The 21,371-nt window shown below is 34.7% G+C and overlaps 1 protein-coding gene across 3 annotated transcripts in view; it reads right to left on the bottom strand.

Moving 5' to 3' along the window:
- Nucleotides 1-21,371, bottom strand: part of LOC122523447 (protein prickle-like) — an 80,046-nt gene that overhangs the window by 35,312 nt on the left and 23,363 nt on the right. The window contains exon 1 of one of the 3 annotated variants that reach the window (XM_043645197.1): nucleotides 1,556-1,815. The exons of the other annotated variants lie outside the window; for them this stretch is intronic. The gene's annotated coding sequence lies outside the window, so the exon portion shown is untranslated. Of the gene's footprint in view, nucleotides 1-1,555; nucleotides 1,816-21,371 lie in introns of those variants that run through there. 3 annotated transcript variants of the gene reach the window in all.

Below are 21,371 nucleotides of genomic sequence, written 5' to 3'. Positions count from 1 at the left end.
AAGTCGTCAAGCAAGAGAATTGGATGCTCACGATGTTAGGCCTCGCTTTTAGGACGATTTCGCACTTGCCAATTTGTTGGTTATAATGGGAATCCATCAATTTCCTCGCGGTCCTTTCGATATTTCGATATTTCGTTAGACGTGTCATTCGAGATTTCAACAACCAGTTATGTTCATTATTCGACTCGATAGGTTCCCTATATTGTTAAATAAAAAAAATAAATAAAAAATAAAATCAGAGATATACTTTTACTATTTGCAGAGGTATAAAGATAAGCAGGGAAAAAAATGGGAAGATCTCAGTCAAACGTAAGTTGCGATGGTTTTTGCGAGGAAAAATCGTTATCCTCTTCTCAAATCTGCCAACGATTTGTCGCCAAAAGACAAGATCCTAATGGGAAAGTAATCCCTTTCGAGTAAGCGACGCGAAAAGATAAAGACTCACCCCTGTACTTCCGAAGGAAGATTCAACGAGATTCCGATAATACCGAGGCCAGTAGCCCAACCACAGCGAGTAGTTCCTTTTTGCGATGAGGACTAACCGATAAGGAGATCTCTTTTTTTCCCGGAATCACGGTTGGAATTTGTTTCCCGGAAAAACGATCCTATTTGTCCAGGTCGAACCACACGCAAACCTAACAGCTACTACAACTACTTTCCAAAAAATGCTCATATCGTTTCTTCCGATTTATTGACGCATCCTACATTTTTTTCCAGAGGGAATCTGCGAGACCTAATGGATGCCATGAATCTCTTTTAACTTTGAATTTCTTTTCATCCTTAAGATATAATACGTCATGAAATTTTCATTTTATTTCTGTCATTATAAATATAATATTTTTTAAATGATTATCCTAATATCACCTGTATTATTAAATTAAATGTTTAATCTCTCTCTATCAATAATTAAAATAAAACAATGAAATCTTCAAATCGCATATAAATATTTGATTTTTATAACACATGAATAGTTTATAAAGAATTCAGTGATAAACTTATTTAATAATTTTTCAATTTCAACGAGAATTAATATTGCGCAAGTTATTCGTAAATAATTCGCACGTAAATTACTCGGGAAAAATTCTTACGGTTTTTTTCTTTTTACGAGTTTGCGAAAGAGAAAGAGAAGAATTCGTCGGTTAATTAAAAAATTGGAACTCGAGATGCGTTGAAAAGTGGATGCAAAAGTGACGCACTTCTCTGATCTTATACATGTCCCATACCTTGTCTAAAAAGAGTCACGACCGCTAATTGGCACATCTTCAAAGATTCTCGACCCTCTCGTGTTTTTCACCTGACTCTCTTCTTCTCTTTCACCATTTCGTTTCACCTAACATAAAGTAGTTTCTTTCAAGTTGACGTAAACATTCGTAGCGGATATTTATAAAGAAAAAAAAAAACGAACGTAATCTTTTTTGATAAAAGTCAATCATCGAATTTCAACAATAAACCTGATCACTGTTGTCATGAAAATCTTTGATGACATTCGCATAAATTCGTCAAACTCTTAAAAAAGTCTTCTAATCTCATAAATCTCATGTCAAATTTCGATTACCTTTTATTTCACGCGCAATCTTTGACGAGAAGTGATCCAGCCGGAAACTGTCATCTTCATCCTGTCATCCAAAACAAATTGTTACGATCTCTCGATAGTTGATTTTGTTGTTGCATATCTCAAAAAGAAAAATGCATTCCTTTGGGATAGATCCGATACGAGATAATAATGTATAACAAGAATAAAAAAACAATTATGGCGATGATAAAATGTCGAAAGTTTATACTGACACTGGCACCGATTAAATACGGCTGAATGTACGTGGCACGGAACAGCGACTGAAAGCAGAAGCATTCCAACAGCCAACGTTCCACTCAAAATCTTACAATCGGCCTGCTTCGTCAGAGTTCGTGCGTTTCCGTTCAAAAGCACGTGGCTGCTCTCGGGAGACCACGAGTCCGTGACGTACGTGATAGATATTAGATGAAAAATTGTTAATACGAAAATATTATAATTTTTGTAAGATAAAAAAACACTCGTTTTATTTAGGAATTCGAAGATTTTAGTAAAAAAAATTATTGAACGGCAAAGGATTACCAAATGGATGCAATTAATTAATTAATTAATAATAAGCGTAATAGAGTATATTGTAAAAGTTGCTACAACTGAAAAAAAAGCCAAAAATTAAAGCACGGTGTTGTTAATAAGATTTCAACTGTATTTGGAATAAATCGTTTGACCGTTCCTAAAATTTGGCACGCGGCTCAAAATCAATACAGTGGAGATAAAATTTCCTCACTTTACACTTTTTAATATCTTTAAGTAGAGAAAAGATTTTAAACACATATCTTCTATCGTTAAATCTGTCCTAGAAGATAAAAACAAGTTAGATAGATTACAATTTTGTTTATCAAAAGTAAGATCAATGAATCAAAGATTTGTACGATTACAATTATTTTGTATTCGAAATTTTATAAATGTATATCATATTTTCATTCTCATAGTGAATAATATTTCATGTTTGTAATAATAAGTTCGAAATAAAATAAAATTCTTCAAATGTTTTCACACTGACAAATAATACAATGTCTTATGAAATGTAAAAAAACAAATCATTATTGATATACAGTTACGATTTCCTATTTTATACGAAATTTGAGAAATGAGTGTCGTTTATTTGGACGTCTATCGTTCGACTGGAGTATTATACGATGCGGAGACGGAAATGGAGGGTGGTAAAGCCAATATACATATAGGTATGTACATTTGCAACACCCCCACAATATTGTCACATTAGTATTCGCCACGTATACCGGTTCGGTTGATGAGTTCAGTCTGACGTATCATTCCCCAAGCACGGTAAGTCTCCTTGTACCACCAACGTTGTGGAAACTTTCAAATTCCGAGTGCCATAAAAAAGAATCGCATTGTTGTTATGAACGCCGTCGATAACGAGAACATCTCGGTTTGGGTACAAAAGCTGGATACACATTTATATGCGTTTGTATTATACGTGTTTTTCGGTTGTCAGGTATGACAAATGTGAGTTATCACGAAAAAAAAGAATTTCAAATTTTTTATTATATTTATTATTACTTTCTTTTTAAATAATTTATTCGCAACGTGTTTGTGTGTGTGTGCTTTTATTATATCGATCCTGTCGACTGAAGTATTATTGGTGATTATATTCTGAAGTCAACAATAGTGCTGAAAAATGTAACCGTAATACGAAAAAAGTAACTTGATAAAAAAAACAATTGAAATGAGTAAAAAAATCTATATCTAACATTAGAAGGATTAATGTAAATTGCGTGGTGGAAGTTGACAATATGAAAAGACAAATCAATTCGTATCCTTGCAAAAGCATGAAGGGAGGGTGCCAGAAATCGTTTTAAGAGAACGAACGGTAAATGGTGGACGAAGGACATCGAAGCAGCTTTGCATACATTTTCCTTAGATAGGCAAGGCCGAACGTTGCGTTGTCGGCAACTCCACGCAAATCTAGAGTTTATCTGCCAGCTGAGTTTCTCCCCGATGAGCGATTCGGATGTAAATGACATCCGGTATACTGCCCTTTGGCGACCGCTCATAAAACTGAGGGTGGCACCTGCTGCAGGAACGCAAGCGAACCAGCATGCCGCCCCTTCTCTTTTTCTAACCTCTTTTTTTACTTTATCTTTTCTTCATGGTCTTCTTTCTTTCTATTAGTTATACTTAACTTAAACTTAAACAATGAATAATATACAAAAATAATATATAATATGTATATATATTTGACTATTATTGAGCAGATTTTTAAAATCATTTTTATGATTATTAACAATAATTATAATTTAATAAATATTATCTAAAATATATTGTGTGTGTGTGTGTGTGTGTGCAATGATATGTAGTCCGTTATGTTTCTTTTTATTTATTGTCTTATTGTCTTACAAGAACTGATTATCAAATTAATTTAAACAATCCTTGTTTCATACTTCTTTCATTTTCGTTAAAATCTTATGATAGCTTAGCGATAATTTAGTACACTTCGCGAAAAATAAAAAGTATCATCAAAATAAAAGAAATAGTATAGAAAGTAATATTTGGGAAAACTATTTTGGTGAAAATCGAAGGCAAGAAATACGCCGGGCAACGGAACAACCGCAAATTCTATTTGCTCTGATGGAAAATACTATAGCGTATGCTCCGTAGGAGGGTCCCACAACTGTGACCCAAGCTATATGCTCTGCTATCCGTATCTACGTTCCTTGTTGTAGTATTTGCTATTCGATTGCATACACGTGTACATATACACACATAGATATATATACATATGTGTGTGTGTGTACACATATGTAGAAGGCGAATGTCCCGTGTCTCAAGCACAACCCGCGTTGATTCTAATAGACCCTGCTGCGTTCCACTTGCTATAAATCCTAACACAGTTCCCCCCCCCTCTGCCCCTACCTCACCCTTCTTTCCTCGATTTCGAGCGCGAAAATTTTTTCTAAATAATTCGCTGCAACGAATCGAGCATACTTAACGAGTACCTATCGTTTACCGGTTTATAATAAATTCAGAGATTTAATGGATCTTTAAATATGTATTAGTAGAGGTGCGTATGTATAGGTTACTGTTAAAACGTGAGATCTGTTAACTCAATAAATAAGTAGCTTAAACATGCAATAATTATACCAACCAGTCAACATACGAAATAAGGCAAAATTTCATACTTTAAGTAGGTAATATATGAATTCACGAATTATTAACGTCAAGTTATTTTATGAATTAATTGAACTTTTTCTACAAAAAAAATAATTACCATCGTCTGATGACTCCTTCTGTACAATGTAACTTTTGTTAAACAAATTTGTTCGGACACTCATATCCTGTATACCATCCTGTATATCTACATATGTAATTGCAAGTAGAACAATAGAGTAATATGAGGAACCAAAACGCCTGAGGACAGGCAACTATGACTTCATACTTCGATGTATGAAACAGGAATGTTTGAGCGTACGCCGTGTTGCATACATGCAGGGGCTAGATGCAATGTACTTTCTGATTTTATATTTAACTCTCTTTTGAACGAATTTAATTGTTTATTTATCTTTGTTAAATATGTAAAATATAATTTTACGAATGCAACGAATAAAAATAATAACAAAGTGTTTTCTCGTTAATAGTTAATGTAAATAATTTTATTTTTCGTAATTTGATTTCAGTTTCTCCTCCTTTAACTTATCTTTCCTTGAGAGAGACGTCACAACGAGGAGGAATAAAAATATAAGGAGGAAAATCAGTGCCTCCTAGCATGAACGAAATTTTATCGTCGTTTAACGCACGGACAAAACTTATTCCCCCCCGAACGTAGTTTTTATCATCCCTACGTGCTGTTTTCCTCCCCTACCTCCAGTAAAGTTTCAAATGCTTACGAGCACCTACGATCACCGAAAACGAAGTCAGCCGGGGCTCTGTTTCTCCATTACCCGATGCGTTTTCGTCGTCATGATAAACGACAAAAGGAGAGGAGCTCAACTTTCAAGGACCCGTTTCCGTCCGCTAAACTCTTACGAAGAGGGAAAACGAAAGGAAAGGCAAGAAAAAAAAAAATAAAAAAAGAAAACAAAAGCATTTCATTTCCCGACCAGCTATCGGGAGGACGAAACACTCAACCGTTACTTTTTATTTTCGAAAGGAGTTTTTCTCCTTCAACAATTCTTCCATTTTTTTTCCACCACCGAAAAGGAACCAACGAGGTCTTTAGTATTCCACGTCCACGTCAATGTTATATGAAAATCGAATGACCAAGAGGAATTTGAAGATCACTCTCTCTCTCTCTCCCTCGAGTTTTTTTCGAAGAAGAAGAAGAAAAATAAGAAAATCTACCGATCATCTCGAATAATCGAAGTAGGATTTTGGTCTGATTGTGAGTCAAGTTTATCTTACAATGGGTAGGGAAGATGAAGGAGATAATCCGTCTTCTTAGTCGTGATTCCTTACCATTACGAATTCTACGACTTCGGTAAAATAAGAAACAAAGTTAGGCGACTGGAAATATTTTATACATTTGAATACATTTTTCGATACGAAAATACATGAATTACTTTTTTTCAAATATTTAAAGGTATACGCTTGAATTAATTTCAATTTGAATTATATTTTTTAAGATATAAGCATGTGTTAATTTTATTGTCTGATAACAATTGATCAAATTGCTAAAGAAAAACAAAGTTTTTCTAGACTGTTAATGAATTTTTATGACTTTAAATAAAAAAATGTATCCATTGACATTTTATAGTGAAATTATATTTAATAAATTCATAAAAATATTGTACCGGCTCACACATAATACGTGTGCCCTTATATTTTTAAAAAGAAAAAAGGTAATAATCGCGATCATGAAAAACAATGGAATAAAGAATCCATTGATTTCGTTTCTTTCTCTCTAACTCATTTATCTTTTTTCTTTTTTCTTTTTTATACTCTTCTTCTCATTTTCTACAGCACAACGGTGTACATACGTAATACGTACAAAGCACATCAGTATTCCGGAATCGCTTCGACCGTTCGTCTCGCGAGACAAGAATTCAAAGCATTCCGATCGAATTTTCCGGCTGTTCGCCGAGCGAAAATTTACGCACGCTCACAACAACCCCCATAGGCGAGTTTTCTGCCTACGTCACTAAAAGCCCTTCGAACTAAAAAAGACCCACCCATGTCACCCTCTTCGAAATGTTTCTTAATTGCCTTTTGAACAACAAGAAGTCATTTCGAACCTATTTTTCGATACTTTGAAAACGTTCGAACCTATCGATTGTCCATTTACTCCAAGGAAGTCTATTGAAGAAACCTAAACACGAGTAATCCAAATAATTTTATATTACGGAATTTTTTGCTCTTATATATAAACAAAAAAAAATACTCTTTCAATGTTACTAACAAATATGCATCAATTACACTAATTTACAGTACATCTGTTGCCGAAAAAATGTTAGCTATTGCTGACTATATATTTTATACAGTTTTCAAATATACAGATGGAATTTTTGTATCTGCTCGAGTTTTTTTTTGTTTTTGTTTTTTATTCCAAAATACAGAGGATAGGTATTCTTAACCAACTTTGATATAACTTTTCAATTTATGTATATATATTATATATATATTTATATATAACTTTCCAATTTTTGAGGTTAGAATTGACAACGAATCGCCATTGTCGAATCACAAAGACGCCTTGTAGACACGAGCGAGACGAAAATTACTGAACGAATAATAAGTACTTATATTTATTCTTAAATAATATCGTTATATCATCATATATTTTTACATTAGTTGCATTACACGGTTAATGTAAGGAAAACGTAGATTTTGTAGAATGACCAAAACAAATGAAAAAATTCGTTTCTGTATTCGTTTATCTGTCCATCTATGGAACAAAATTCTTTGTCTTGTTTTTTCTTACAAACAAAGCCCTTCTCGCCGTATTACTTTTAATTGAATTCCCGCGATGAAATTTCATCCGCGAGCGGTCCTCGAGTGCCGCGTCACTCTTTCGCTATATTAAGTCGAGAGAGAGAGACCATTTCGCAGCTTTCCTTTCTCTTTTTCACATTTATTCCCTCTGTCTTTCCCTCTGTCTTTCCCTCTATCTCTTTCTATCTTTCAGCACTCTTGTTTGTTACGCACTCACAAAACACCACTATTACTACTACCACAAACTCAACCATTCCACCAGCCATGTTTGAAGAACGTGCTTTCTCCGTAGCCACGCACAATCATGCTTTTTTCTCGTGGCATCCTTCCAGACTCTTGCTTGAGTGCGCGACACTTTGGGAAATGGAAATTCGAAAGCGACTGCCCGACGAAAATCTCAAGTTTCATGAAAAAAAAAGAAGAAAGAATTTGTGCCGACGACGAAAATGTTCCTTTTTTTCACGGAAATATTATTCTTCCGATTTTCATAGATTCAATTGATAGAAATATGAATCGAGTAATACGTTATTAATCGTATAATACGTGAAGAGAAAATTTGTGAAATTTATGTTAGTAAATAATATATGCAGAAGAGCAATCATACTCAATCTGTAGGCCCGGCGAGCTTTCAAGTACCGGCCCGGCACGCCCAATCATGAATTTATCTTTTTTCTTTTTTTAATAACCAAAATTGAGTGACGGCCACTTAACCCCTACCTCACAAATTTCCGCCCACGGGACCAATCGTTCTTATGAACGAAGTAAAACGTAGCATCATTGTTTAAATACATTTATTGTTTCCCCACCCTATGACCGTTTTTTTTTTCTAATCATTGATTTTACATCGACATCGATGTGGACTCGTGAAAGTAAAATGGTTGAATACCATTTTAATAGAGAAGCTAATAATAAATAAGATAAGTTAATCAAAAATTTATGTTATAAAACTTATTTTTAGTAATCGAAAATTTATTTAGATCGTCCAGTACCGTTGATAAGTAATCAGTGGAGAAACCTCGGTAGACGACAATGGTATAAACGACAGGTGCGATTAACGAGCGTTTGACTGAAGTTTAGCTAGCCCACACAACCGCTAATTAAATTAATTTGAGGGTATACCTCTCTCGTTCGATCCTCCCTCCTTCCCCTTTCCTTCATTCTACGCTCTCAGTTTAAAGCACCACTTTCAAGTTAAGTATCGTCCGAACGATATGAAAGCTCGATGCGTTCAAAATCAAGAAAGTTTTAACTGTGTCGGGGGGCACATAAATAATATTAGGTCAGTATATAAATTAATATTAAAATTTAAAAGAATCTATATGTTTATAAAAAAAAGTTTCATTTAATTTAAAGGAGTAACAAAATAGTATGTTTATTATCATTTAAAATAATTATTTCATAAAAAACCAATTCATACAAAATCCGAAGAAAATAAAAATGAATGAGAAGTATTGCATTGATCACGTTTTCGACACAAACGCGATTTCGAATTATTCGGGGATCGAGGTAAGTTCTAAAAGGAAACTTAGGGAACATAACAAAGAGGAAAATGAAGAAAAAACCGAAGACCGAACCCCTCTGACGAAAGTCGAGGAAATTGGTGCCGGACGTTTCTTCTCGCTCAGGAACGGTGAAGTCTTCTCGCAGAGGAGGAGGCTTGCCTCCTTTCAATTAACGCCTATCCCATCCCTACGAAGAAAATGCCCTCCCTTTTCCCTTTGTTCCGAGCGCGTACTCGATGAGGAGTTCTATGACCTTAGAGACTCGGCCTCGACGTGGAAAAGATACCTACTCTCGATAGAGATAGCAAGCGAGAGAGTAAAAGAGAGTTAGAAGAAGAAGAAGAAGAAGAAGAACAAGAACAAGAAGAAGAAGAAGAGAGAAAGATAGTCGAGAAGAAAAGTCTTTATCACAGTGAAGGAACTTGGCAGGGGTTGCTGAATTCACGATGAAGAAGCCAATGGAAAGAAAAGGAAGAGGTAAAGAAGATGTAGAATAAGAAGAAGGAGGAGGAGGAGAATGAGGATGAGGAGGAGGAGAAAGCGAGAAAGAGGGATATATCCACAAGAGGAGGAGGAGGAGGATGGTCTCTGTGTGTTATGGGGTTTTCACGGGTGCTCGGAAATTTGCATACAGAGCATCTGTCACCAGCCCCTTAGCCGGCTTCGGCTATTCTCAACTCGGAATATCTCCCGGCGCGGATCTATGGGATAATGGGGACCATTCTTATGGTAAACCTGCAGGGGTGCTGCCTTGTTATTCGTTCTACGCCGTCACCTACAGCCCAACGTTTCGCGATACACTTCGCGAAGTGCGGCCGCACACGTAAGACGTGAAAATTCTGCTAGACGGTTTGTGTTAGCACTAGTGATTACGGGAATGGAACTCTTACCCCTCTCTCTCTCTCTTTCTTAGGGGTTCTAATGATTCTCATCTTTCCTTATATTTCTCTCGCTTTCTATTTAATCGATTTAGTTGAAATCTCTAGGAATCATAACGCGTGATAGTCTACCGCAAGATTGAAGCGTGCGAGTATTATTCAGGTTTAACCGAACCCCTTGATTTCATATCAATGATGCATGACGAGCTAAGTATAGAAACAAAACTCTAGTTACTCGTCGATCAATTCAGGCAATGCTAGTACGGCGGATAATCAATAGGAAATATCGAGAGAGGGAACATCGTCGCCCGAAGGAATCATTAGAGTTAGTAAACTCGCAAGAATCGATCATACCAAGTCACGAAAGTTCACTTTTCTATACCAACTGCTCAAACACACGCGAGAATACTCACGTATATATAACTATACCATTACTTTTTCCTTTCTCTTTCCTTCTATCGAGTTTCCTTCACTTTCACTTTCCCCCGTTATTACATAGCAGCACCACCAGCCAACTTTCGATCATTTCTCTCCGTAAGCCAAGAGGAAGAAGAAGAAGAAGACCTAACCCCTCTATCCAAAGTCACCTGTTCCTTCCACTATCGCTACGCTGTTCATGGTGGTGTATGCAGTCAAGCAACACCACCCTTCCTCTTACACCCTTCTCCTGAAAATGGTTTTCCAAGCACGAACACTGCCGGAGCCCATTGAAATTCACCGCGAATCTTGCTTTCCATCTCTATTCCTGTCGGAGAAGGTAGGATGAGAAGAAATGAGAGAAAGAGAGAGAGAGAGAGAGTGAATCGTGCTTTGATCCACAGAAGAAGAGCCAAACGTAGACACCCCTTGCTTACCTATATAGGTTTTACCTATTCGCGGCTGTTTTGCTCTCGAGGCACATCCGCCTTTGTCCGCGACGCCCTTTAATTTAGCGTTCCACTCCCAATCCTCCTTTTCGATCCCCCTTATCTCTCTCCGTCTGTCTGTCCGTCCGTCCGTTTGTCTATCTATTTCACTCTTTCCCTCTCCCTTTCTTTCTATTCTCTTGTCTTTTCTCCTTTTGTCTTTTCCATCGCGAATCGATTTCGAGCAAATTTCGTATCTCACGAAACGTTAAGAAAAATTGAGAGATACAATTAAACAGAAGTAACGTATATTATCAAAATATAATTAGGTAGATAATATTTTGATAAGAAAATAAATTAACCGACACACTTTTTTTCATATCATAAGTCAGACATTATTTCTCGAACCGACGTGAATGAGTTTAACGCGAGTTTGACGCGAAGCTGAGAGCTCGTTTCGACCCCTTCGAAAGAGATAGAGAAAAAGAGAAGAAAGGGAGGAAGAGGGGTTGGACTGTCGACCTCTCGAGGGAGGAAATTCTGTGCCCCTCGACCCGTGAGAGAGTGAGTGGGGAGGGGGAGAGTGCGGGGTGGTAGCCAGGAAGGGTGAAAAATTGCAGCGACTTATTAAACGGAAAACTTGGCCGTCCGGGACAGGACCGTGCTTTCTCCCTTTTCCCTCCTACCTCTCCCTCTTTCCCTCTCTCTCCCTCTTTCTCTTTCTGTCTCCGCTTCGCCATATTTCTCACGCACTTTTCATGATATATGTATACCCATCGGCTAAAGAAAGTTTTGACGAGAACACGACTATGCCGCACCGTTATTATCACCAATGAATTATCGAGTTATTCATTCCGTCTTTCTCTCTCTCATTTTCATTACTCGATGATCAATGGTAACGTTTAAACACACTTGTTTTTCTACGAGGAAATTTCATAAACGTGAGCGCGATGGCACACGTATAAGCGAAGACTGACCCCTTTTGCTAGTTGCCGAGATGATTAATCTCGGCAACTTTACTTTCCGTTCAAGAATTTTCTTCATTTTTAGTTCGAACCATTCGTTAACGGATCAACAAATTATCTTTCCGAAAGTACAACTGGACGAACATTTTTTAAATGATTTTTTTTACCAACATTTATCTTCTTACGTTAAAAAATTATATTTGATTTGTATATATACAGTGAAATACAGTTAAATATTTAATTATTATAATTAGAAAAGAATAGTTGAAAAGTTTTCGTCACTTTTTTCTATAATTTCGTTTATTTCGTTTATTTCGTTTAGTCAAGAAATTTATGGGAATAAAAAAAAATAATAAATAAATATAAATAAACAAATAAATATTATTTGTACATAAAATAATATAAAAATAAAATAATAATATTAGATAAAAAAGAAAATTCGTGTCGTTTAATACTGAGTAGATCATTTTTTCACGAATTTTCATATCATTTATATAAAATGATACTTTTGTTGAAAAAAATGATAATAAACAAAAACTCTCGTAAACGTTTATCGAGAGAGAAAGTGGGACGATTACAAAGTATTAACGAAACGAGCAATATGCCCTCCTCCTCCTCCTCGAAATGAAGAATCTCGTTTTATAACCAAGAAGGGTGGAAGGAGCCAAACGTTTCTTCTACGAAGGAAGAAGCTGAAGTTACCCCCACCACTTGAACAGTTTGCCGTGGCTTTCGAGATAATTCGAGGCGATAAGTCCGTCACCGATGAGAGGGTTTATCGTCCCTCGGAGGGGAGCTTCCACGAGACGACATCGACGACAGGGTAAGACTACTCCGAAGGAAGAATTCAAAGTAACGGAAAGAGAGAAGAGAAAGTACTATGAATGTGGGTGTGTTCTTTGCGTAAGTAAAGAGCTACCTGAAAGAGGAGGATCTTCGGAGCGAGCTTTAAGCTTTCCAGCCCGTAAATCGCACTCGTCCGTATCCTCGTTCCTCTTGACACCCGATTGGCTCAACCGATCGATCCGAAAACGAGCCACAATCTTTTTATTTCTATCACTTTCTGTTTCTATCTTTCTTTAGGTTCGATCGAAAGATAGGAACAAAAATATTATATTTCTAGGTTTTTGTACACGAGAGGAAAAAAAAGAAAGCAAATTTTTATTCTATATATATTTAAATATAAAATAAAATATCCTTTCTCAATATTGTTTTATTTATTATATAAACAATTAAAATATTGACAATTATCTAGATTTCATTTTAAAAAGTGTAACTTTTGTTACTAAACGATCATTTGATTGGTTATGGTATAAATAAGTATACTTCAACTGTGCTAGGGGTTTAGTGTTAAATTGGATAGAGAAAAATAAGACAATTTTGGAATAAATATAAAAATTTCGAAAAAACGTGTTCAAAATGAAGGATACTTTTTCGTTCTTTCTTTATAAACATCAGATTCGATTAGATGGAAGACGACATAATCTAAATGATACTTAATTATTACGGCCCCATAACCCGTACTGGTAGTCTGGTCTTGTTGAAATTAACCTAGGCTCGTTTTCGCGTTAAATTCTAAGGATACGTGGAAACAGAACCGGTCCGGTAGGCTTCTCGAAGCGCATAGAAGTGAACAAAGTAGAGCTCCTCGGTCGTTAACCGGTTACCAAACGATAAGAAAAAACTTATGGCTCTTCGATCTCGCGCCACAGAATGCGTCGTTCGATTCGATTCACGATTGTTCACGCGTTTTCTTTAATAAATCTTTTTATTTCTTCGATTGCTTTATGAAAAAATACAAAAACAAACAAAACAAAAAGAAACAATAAGGCAAATAAACTTATCGAAGAAGAAGAAAGCAACGTTCTTCTAAACAAATACAGTTGTTTTTTTTTTCGATACAACTACCTTTTCCGATTATTTTATTTAGAAAATATGAACATTGAATCTTATAAAATATTATTCTGTAAACTATTAACTATACATGTATAGTTAAGATTAAAATAAAGTGTTATATTATCTATATGTCAATATAATAAATATTTCTTTATGAATATTATTACTTATTATAATTGCGAGTATCGTTAAGTACTATATTATCAATATTAACCAAAAGTTATTGTGTTGTTTCAGATAGTACAATTTTTTGAAGTAGTCAATAAAATTACTTTATATACAAGTGAAATATTAATTTTAAAACGCACGCACGTGAACTTTTAGTTCACCCTATCTATATATATGTATTAACATCAATATAATAAACATTGTTTTATAAACATTATACTTAAAATGAATTATTATAATTATCACTCAAGAGAAAATTTTCAAATAACGTAAAACAACGTTACCGAACGTAAAACTGTTAAACAGAGAGACATTCTGTACACAATCTTTGTTCAGAAAAAAGAATTGTGGGACAGAATGGGAGGGGGGTAAGTTGGTTATGAAAATAAGATGGCAGATTCAAGCAGAACGAGTCCTGTCCCGAAGTCAAGTTTATTCTTCGGAATGGCAGATCCTCGAGTGAAGGTACCACGATCTTCAGAGCAAGTAAGGCTTGCAAGAGAGGCCGGTTGGTTGCCTGTCGACCGGCCACGTTTTTTGTCAGACCAGTCGTCCTCTCTCTTCTCTCTTTCTCTCTCTCTCTTTCCTTTTCCCTCTCTCAGTCTTTCCCTTTCTCTCTTTTGCTTGCAACGTCCGTATCAAGAACCTCCAGTGTAAAATGCGAGCAATTTGATCAGCGATCCATCCTCGTACTGCGGCTGTTACTGTTGCTATTGCTGCTGTTACTATTGCTGCTGCTGCTGCTGTTGCTGCTGTTGCTTCTGCTGCTGTTGCTGCTTCTACTGCTACTGCTGCTGCTGCTGCTGCACCCCACTTCCATCGACTTCTACAGAGAAACAGCGCATTCGTTGACTATTCTCCTTTCATAGTATACATTTAAATACTTATGTACGTGTTTGTACATTTTATAGATTGGTATAATTCGCGTGTAAAGTAATACAAATGATTTTGATCATTATCATAACGATCATTTGCTTGGATATTTGTTTACATTAAATGACACGATTTATTAAGTACTCCTTATCAAGTTTGATAAGTATATGATCATTTTTAATATCGTGTTAGATTTCTATAACGTCATGCAACTGTTAAGTCACGCACTGAAGTATATATTGTATACTATACTTATATGTATACTTAATATTATATATTTTATAAATCATATTTATCTTTCAGTTCTGTATAATTATATACTAGATATTTTTTTAATGCCTGTTCTTTTTTTTTTTTAACTTTTAGTTATACTTCGATAATAATGTATTATAATTTATATATCGTATATTCTAAATATAGAATTGCAATTTTTATCATACTTTCAATGCATACATACAAAGTATGCATACATACTTTCAAGGAGAATATATTGTAGTATCTTATTTGGATTTAATGGAAAACTTCGAGATTATTTCGAGATTAATTTTTAGTTTTTTAATTAACGGTTCATATTTTTTTATAACAACATGTTTTTTCACTTAATCGTAAGTGAATACAAAAAATCCAACCAATGACTTCATTGTTTCCATTGACAAATAAATTGACGAATCTACTTTTGTTTTTGTGCCGTTTAAATAAAATAACACCTTAATAATTTCGATTATAAAATGTTAGCAAAAATATTCCGTACGCGTCAATCATGAAAGGGAAATAATACGAAGGCGTTTGACTTATCGAGAAAAATCTCATTCTTTCCCATCTTCCTTCCCTACAGTTTTTTCTCATCCACTTCCTAGCTTCCACTCGCATTTGCGTTCGTGTTCGAGAAGCAACCGGTTAAAAAAAAGAGGATAGATATCTCGATAATCGCGAGAGATGCCTTCGCGTATCGGATTAACAACAACTCATCTATGAGAAAAAGAGAAAAGTTTGTTCACAATAAACCCCATAGACCTAATGTAAGCTTCTTACCGACGAGTACATTAAATTTCATTTGCGCGTTATGTGAAAAATTAAATGGTCTTCAGAAACGATTTCTATTTCTCGTATCAGAAATATATTATTTAAAAAGAAAGATAGAAAGAAAATATGAGAATTTATTGCAACTATTATAAGAAAACTTTGGTCTAGATAAAATAAAATTAAAATAATTAAACATGAGATAAAATGTTTACGACGTTAATAATAATTAATTGAACCACGTATACGGAGTTATATAATAATCCTTCGAGAAATAAACTTCATGGAGAATGTTATAATAGACATAGAATGAAAATAATTCCTTAATTAACCGATACTAAGAAAAAAAACGCAAGGTTATGGTACAAAATACGGAACGTTTTGCTCAGGAAAACTGCTATTAGCATGAAATCAGCGATTGCGTACATTAATCGTGTTCCGAGTCTTGGTTTAATAGACGAGACTCTTGAGAAACTGTTAAACCTTACTTCATCCAAGGACACCAAAGAAAACATCATTCTCTGAAACATCAAAGAACTGCGCAGCTTCGAGAGTTATAAAAGCATCTCAACTTCTAAAACAGTAAATAATATGGAAATACACCCGTAACAATTATTCATATCAAAAATGAGTTTGAAATACTTGTTAAAAAACACACAAAAGATACGTTAAATAAACTAGATTTCATAAACAAAAATAAGAAAACCGAAACCAATCCTTGTGCACTCCTCCCAAGTACTCAATCTACCTAAACTCAATAATTGAAGATAACACAAGATTCATAGATTAATTTTGAGATAAAATTTCGAAGAAAACTTTGACAGTAAATATCTCGATGATAAAATTAAAAAATAATTCGAAGAATTCCATACTTATGCCAAAGAAGCACAAAAATCCTAGTAGTTTATAAAAAAAATTAATTAAAAAATAATTTTCCAATGTTTCGTTTGAAATTGATCGATGCATCAATACTTTCTACATCTACTGTACATTTAAGAAATAATAAAGAAAATTAAATGAAAATGATTTCATATTAAACTAATACATCATCAAATGTCAATAGAATGTTAATCTTATTTCAAAGTTTATCGTATACGAATCGTTAATTTATCAAATCTATTGAAAGAAAGAGAAAACGGAAGATTGAAATAAAAAGATATATTAAAAGTAACCGACCTTGATTCGTGCAACCTCCCATTCGATTTTATCTTCGTTACCGATAAACCGTGACTGTAATAAGTCGTAGTCGTCTTAAATCTTGGAAACGATTTCAAAGAGATAATACGATGTAGTCTTTGACTTTAATGATCTTAAACTTGGTACTCTTCTCGTAAAAGATCCGAAGAGAGTGACTGTACATCAACAAATTTATGATAAAGTTTCGGAATAAGTAAGTTCGCGTTTATATTAAACACAATGACGAAAAGTCTGTCGACGAAATGGAAACTCAGGAAACGCCTCGTGAGATTTCGAAGGACCCTTCGTCCTTCGGGACTATGTCTTCGAGAAAGGAAAAAAGGAAGGAAGAAAGGAAGAGGCACGAAGGTCTCTTCCTAACGAACTTACCGTCGAAGCTGCAGAGTAGTGCTCACCATGCTGGAAGATATACGAATTTTCTCTCATTCTTCGCAAATATTCGTGTGTATCTTTCCATTTCCTACGCATACGAAGAAAACTGCTCATATATACAGGGTGTTTCAGATTATTTGTTCCTTATATACTGGAATGTAAAATATTACATTATGTTAATATTATTAAATAATATTATGAGGTAACGAATAATGTCATGTAATTCTTTGAAATATTGGATTGACAGAAAAGTTAATACGGATCGATAAAAATAATATTCGATTTATGGTTTTAATATACGTACATTTTTCTCGAAATCAGTATTGGATTTTCTGAGCAACCAAATACTTGAGTTATAAGTATACTTAATATATATTAGGTAAATTATTATATATATTATATATATTATTTATATATATAATATTATTTTCTGAGCAACCAAATACTTGCAACCAATATAATTATGTTGTTATATTCGTTGTTAATTTTTCGTTAATGATTATTAACGAAACGATTATTAACGAATTAAGGCACGAACTTTCCGTTCAACCAAATATAATGAAATTTAAGAGAATTTATTTTTCTCATACTTTATATTTTACATGCCACAAGAAAAAACAGATAATCTGGAACACCCTGTATATATATATATATGTATGTGTATGAGAGAAAGAAAGAGAGAAAGGGACGCACAATATTCTCTTATATTAGAGAGAAAGAAATACCAAAAAAGGAATACCGTAGAAAACTCACTTTCCGCTTCGAGTCAGTCCGTCACCCCTGTTGAAAGGCTGAATCTTTCGTATTTCTTCGAATTTTTCGTCGAAACCAACAAGAATTCTTCGGGAAACGAAGAAAGAAAAAAAAGAGGAAAAAAGAAAAAAAGAAAGAAAGAAAGAGAAAGAGAGATAGAGAGATAGAAGGATTCCTCCAAATGTTATCTCGAATGAAGAACTCGAGTCACGTAATAACTAGTAAAATATGTGAAAACATCTCTTTCGTACAAATAGACTAAGGAAGAAAAGCGAGTATTTGAGGATGAGATAATCGTGAGTATTCTATTTGAAAGGTTAGAGATAATGCGTCTAAGACGATTAGATTTTAATAAAATTGCATTGACGATAATGCTTCGTGCAATTTTACTTTGAAACTTGAGTGGTTCGAAAAGAAAGGAGAGCCAACAAAATAGTAGAAAAAAAAATCAACGTTTCCGATTTGAAGATAAGAAAGAAGAAAGAAAAGATGGGGAATTGAAGAGGGGTGGGAGCGGGGGTTCGGGGGCAGGGGACCGGGGGTGCAGGGAGAAGAAAAGAAGACAAGTTTTTCTCGTCGTAGAAAGAAGGGGGTGTGTAAAAGTAGTAGGTACTCGATCTTTGCTCGCGAGAAACTACTTTTTTTTTCTCTTTCCTCTACCCTCCAATCCTACTGGCCCTCCCCCCTACCCCCCCCTATCTCCTCGCCACGATGGTCACGCTCCGCTCGCCACCCTAAAAATTACTCTGAGTAAAAAACGAGCTAGGAACGCGACAGAGACGTCTACGAGAATCGTGCCCGCAGTGTTCTACGAAATGGGAAGATCGTTCGAAGGAAATGGCACTGGGAAAGAAAACTCCGATCACCCCCCTTGTTTTCCACTTCGTGCGAGATTCAAATTACGCGGCCTGATTGAGAACGATCTATCCAAAATAACTTCGTATCGTAGATTTTGTTTCCTTTATCAAGCAAAATTTTTGTCCTTTCCTAATCGATTGGAAGTGATTTTTTGTTAAGAATATTAATTTTGTTAAGAATATTAATTTGTTTAAGAATATTAATTATATAATTCAATATTAAAAGCAAATATAAATATATTTAAATATATATATATGAAGAAAAATTAGGGATACTGCAGTTGCACAGTGTCGATGCACGAACCGTCCCTAATTTTATTATGACCTCAATAAAGTTGTTTATCATTCGTCGAGCTTGACTGAGTTTTCTCGTGTGTTCTCACGTAATCCGAGACGAATTTCTCAAAAGCAGCGTGCAGCGCCATTGACGGATGACGGAACATCCGTACAGATGAAATTCTTCTTAGAATACATAGATGCATAAATATTTCTCGTCTAACTTTTATGCGAAATTTCCACTCTAGTCGCGCTACTGCAAATCCCTCGTGCGTGAGGAACGTATTGGATTACGTGTAACGCAGGAACCACATTCCTAGGTAGACATGTGAAATTCGATATTGTTTGCTCAAACAAGAACTCGTAAGGGTGAAGAAAAAGAAGAAGATGAGAAAAAAAAGGAAAATGCTAACAATAAGAGACAAGCAAAAAGAGAAAGAATAGGCGTGAACGGGCATAACAAATCTTGAACGACCTCGACGAACCAATGTTTACTACAAATCACTTTCCACAGACTTCTTTTAAAAGATATGAGAGTACAAAGAAGTTTACATTAATCACACGACTAACACCTTAAAACCAATTCACGTTCTCACATGTTGGAACTCATTTCGAGAGAACCAAACGAGTTTTTGTATATTTTTTGTCTTCGAAAGAAAATCAAGAGAAAGATATGCAAGAATGTTGTTGAAAATCTTGTTGCCACTTAACGATATATTTTCTTTCTTTCGGTGACACTTCGAAGTCGATAAATAGTTCATTGTTAGTTGAAAAACTACTGGAAATCCGGCTAACTCGAGCAACCAGTTCTATCTGGAGAAATAAAAAATTACTCAAGTTCAACTCTTGCCTATGCTAGGGTAAGACGACAAAAAATTCAGATCTGATAGATTTACGATCATATTTATTATACAGGGGTGGCCAACAGAAGCTGATTTCAACCTTCAAGAAGCTTGATTTCAGCTTTCAAAAAGCTGATATTATTTAAAATAATTGTTCATTTAAATATTGTACAATTGTTAAAATATCCAAATCTTCTGATTTCGTTTATGATCATCCATCCAGCTGTATCAAATGCTGTAAACAATTTTTATTCTATTTTATTTCACTTATTATTAAATATACATAATTTTTAATAGTTTTGGGGAATACTTTTGGAACGAAAACAACGAAATAAATCCTGATTCCAATCATTTAAATTTTACATATTTGTAAATGTAATTTTTAATGTAATTTGTATTTTATATTTTACTTATATTACCTTATTTCTTTATTTCATTGTACACTGTTAAAGTATTTGAATAAGACTTATCCAAGTAATTTTAATTAACAAGGATATCTTACTGAACACCAGAATACTTGATGGGTCGGTTAGTAACAGCTGTTGTGCTTACAGTTACATCGGGGACACTGTATACGTAAACAAAGAAAGATAAAAAAAAAAGAATTTGATTAGCCTATTAAAGAAAACGATAATTTCATGAAATTGTTTCGTTGACATTAACATTAATCATTTTCGATTGAGAAACGTCATAGAGGACAAAGAAGTTCGAGTTAATGAAAATTGACATGAAATCGTCATACTCGTATCTCGTTCGTTTTTCAATCGTCGCACGAAATGTATGCAATTTAAAGGATTTAATCGGTGTTCTTTAATGCACGCACGCTAACGTGCAGTTAACGTGAATCGAGCTTAAAGTGAAAGCAGGCAACTTGAGGTATAGAAAACGAGCGATTATCTCTGAACGACAAAAAATACACAAACACACACACAGAGACACACATATATATAAAACACAAGATGCTTTTCTCTCAGTGTATATTGTGTGCTCGTTAAAATGCAGAAGAGAAGAACGTTCTCACGCCATTGGCAGAAAGTAAGTAAGTAAGTAGATATCTTTTACTCGTGGGATTTCATCGCGTGAGCGCACGCGCGCGCAAACGTAAGATCAAACTCCATTGCAAAGTTGTGACGATCAACGTAGAAAATATGTGGTTTATCCTCTTGAATATTCATTTATCTCGAGCTTGCACACGAATCATTAGATTCTAACGATCGTTCCTAACTTCTCGTAAGTAAATGTCAAATAAACGTAAACATTTATTAACAAAAGATTAGCCAACACAGGTTGAGATTAATTTCGTATATTCTCTCATTTTCCCTTGACATTTCTCAAGATACCTCGTAAAGATACGCAATGAAATTTATCTTTATTCGTTTGGATGAGATTAATCTTATATGTGAAAAGAAAGAAATGTATTTTTCAACTTTCAAAAGTAATTAACATCGTAGATATCATTCGGAAGAAATCA

This window comes from Polistes fuscatus, unplaced genomic scaffold, assembly GCF_010416935.1.
Source record: "Polistes fuscatus isolate 324 unplaced genomic scaffold, CU_Pfus_HIC Scaffold6, whole genome shotgun sequence".
Classification (NCBI taxonomy): domain Eukaryota; kingdom Metazoa; phylum Arthropoda; class Insecta; order Hymenoptera; family Vespidae; genus Polistes; species Polistes fuscatus.
The sequence above is the reverse complement of the archived record's forward strand: the minus strand, read 5'-3'. Positions and strand labels throughout refer to the sequence as shown.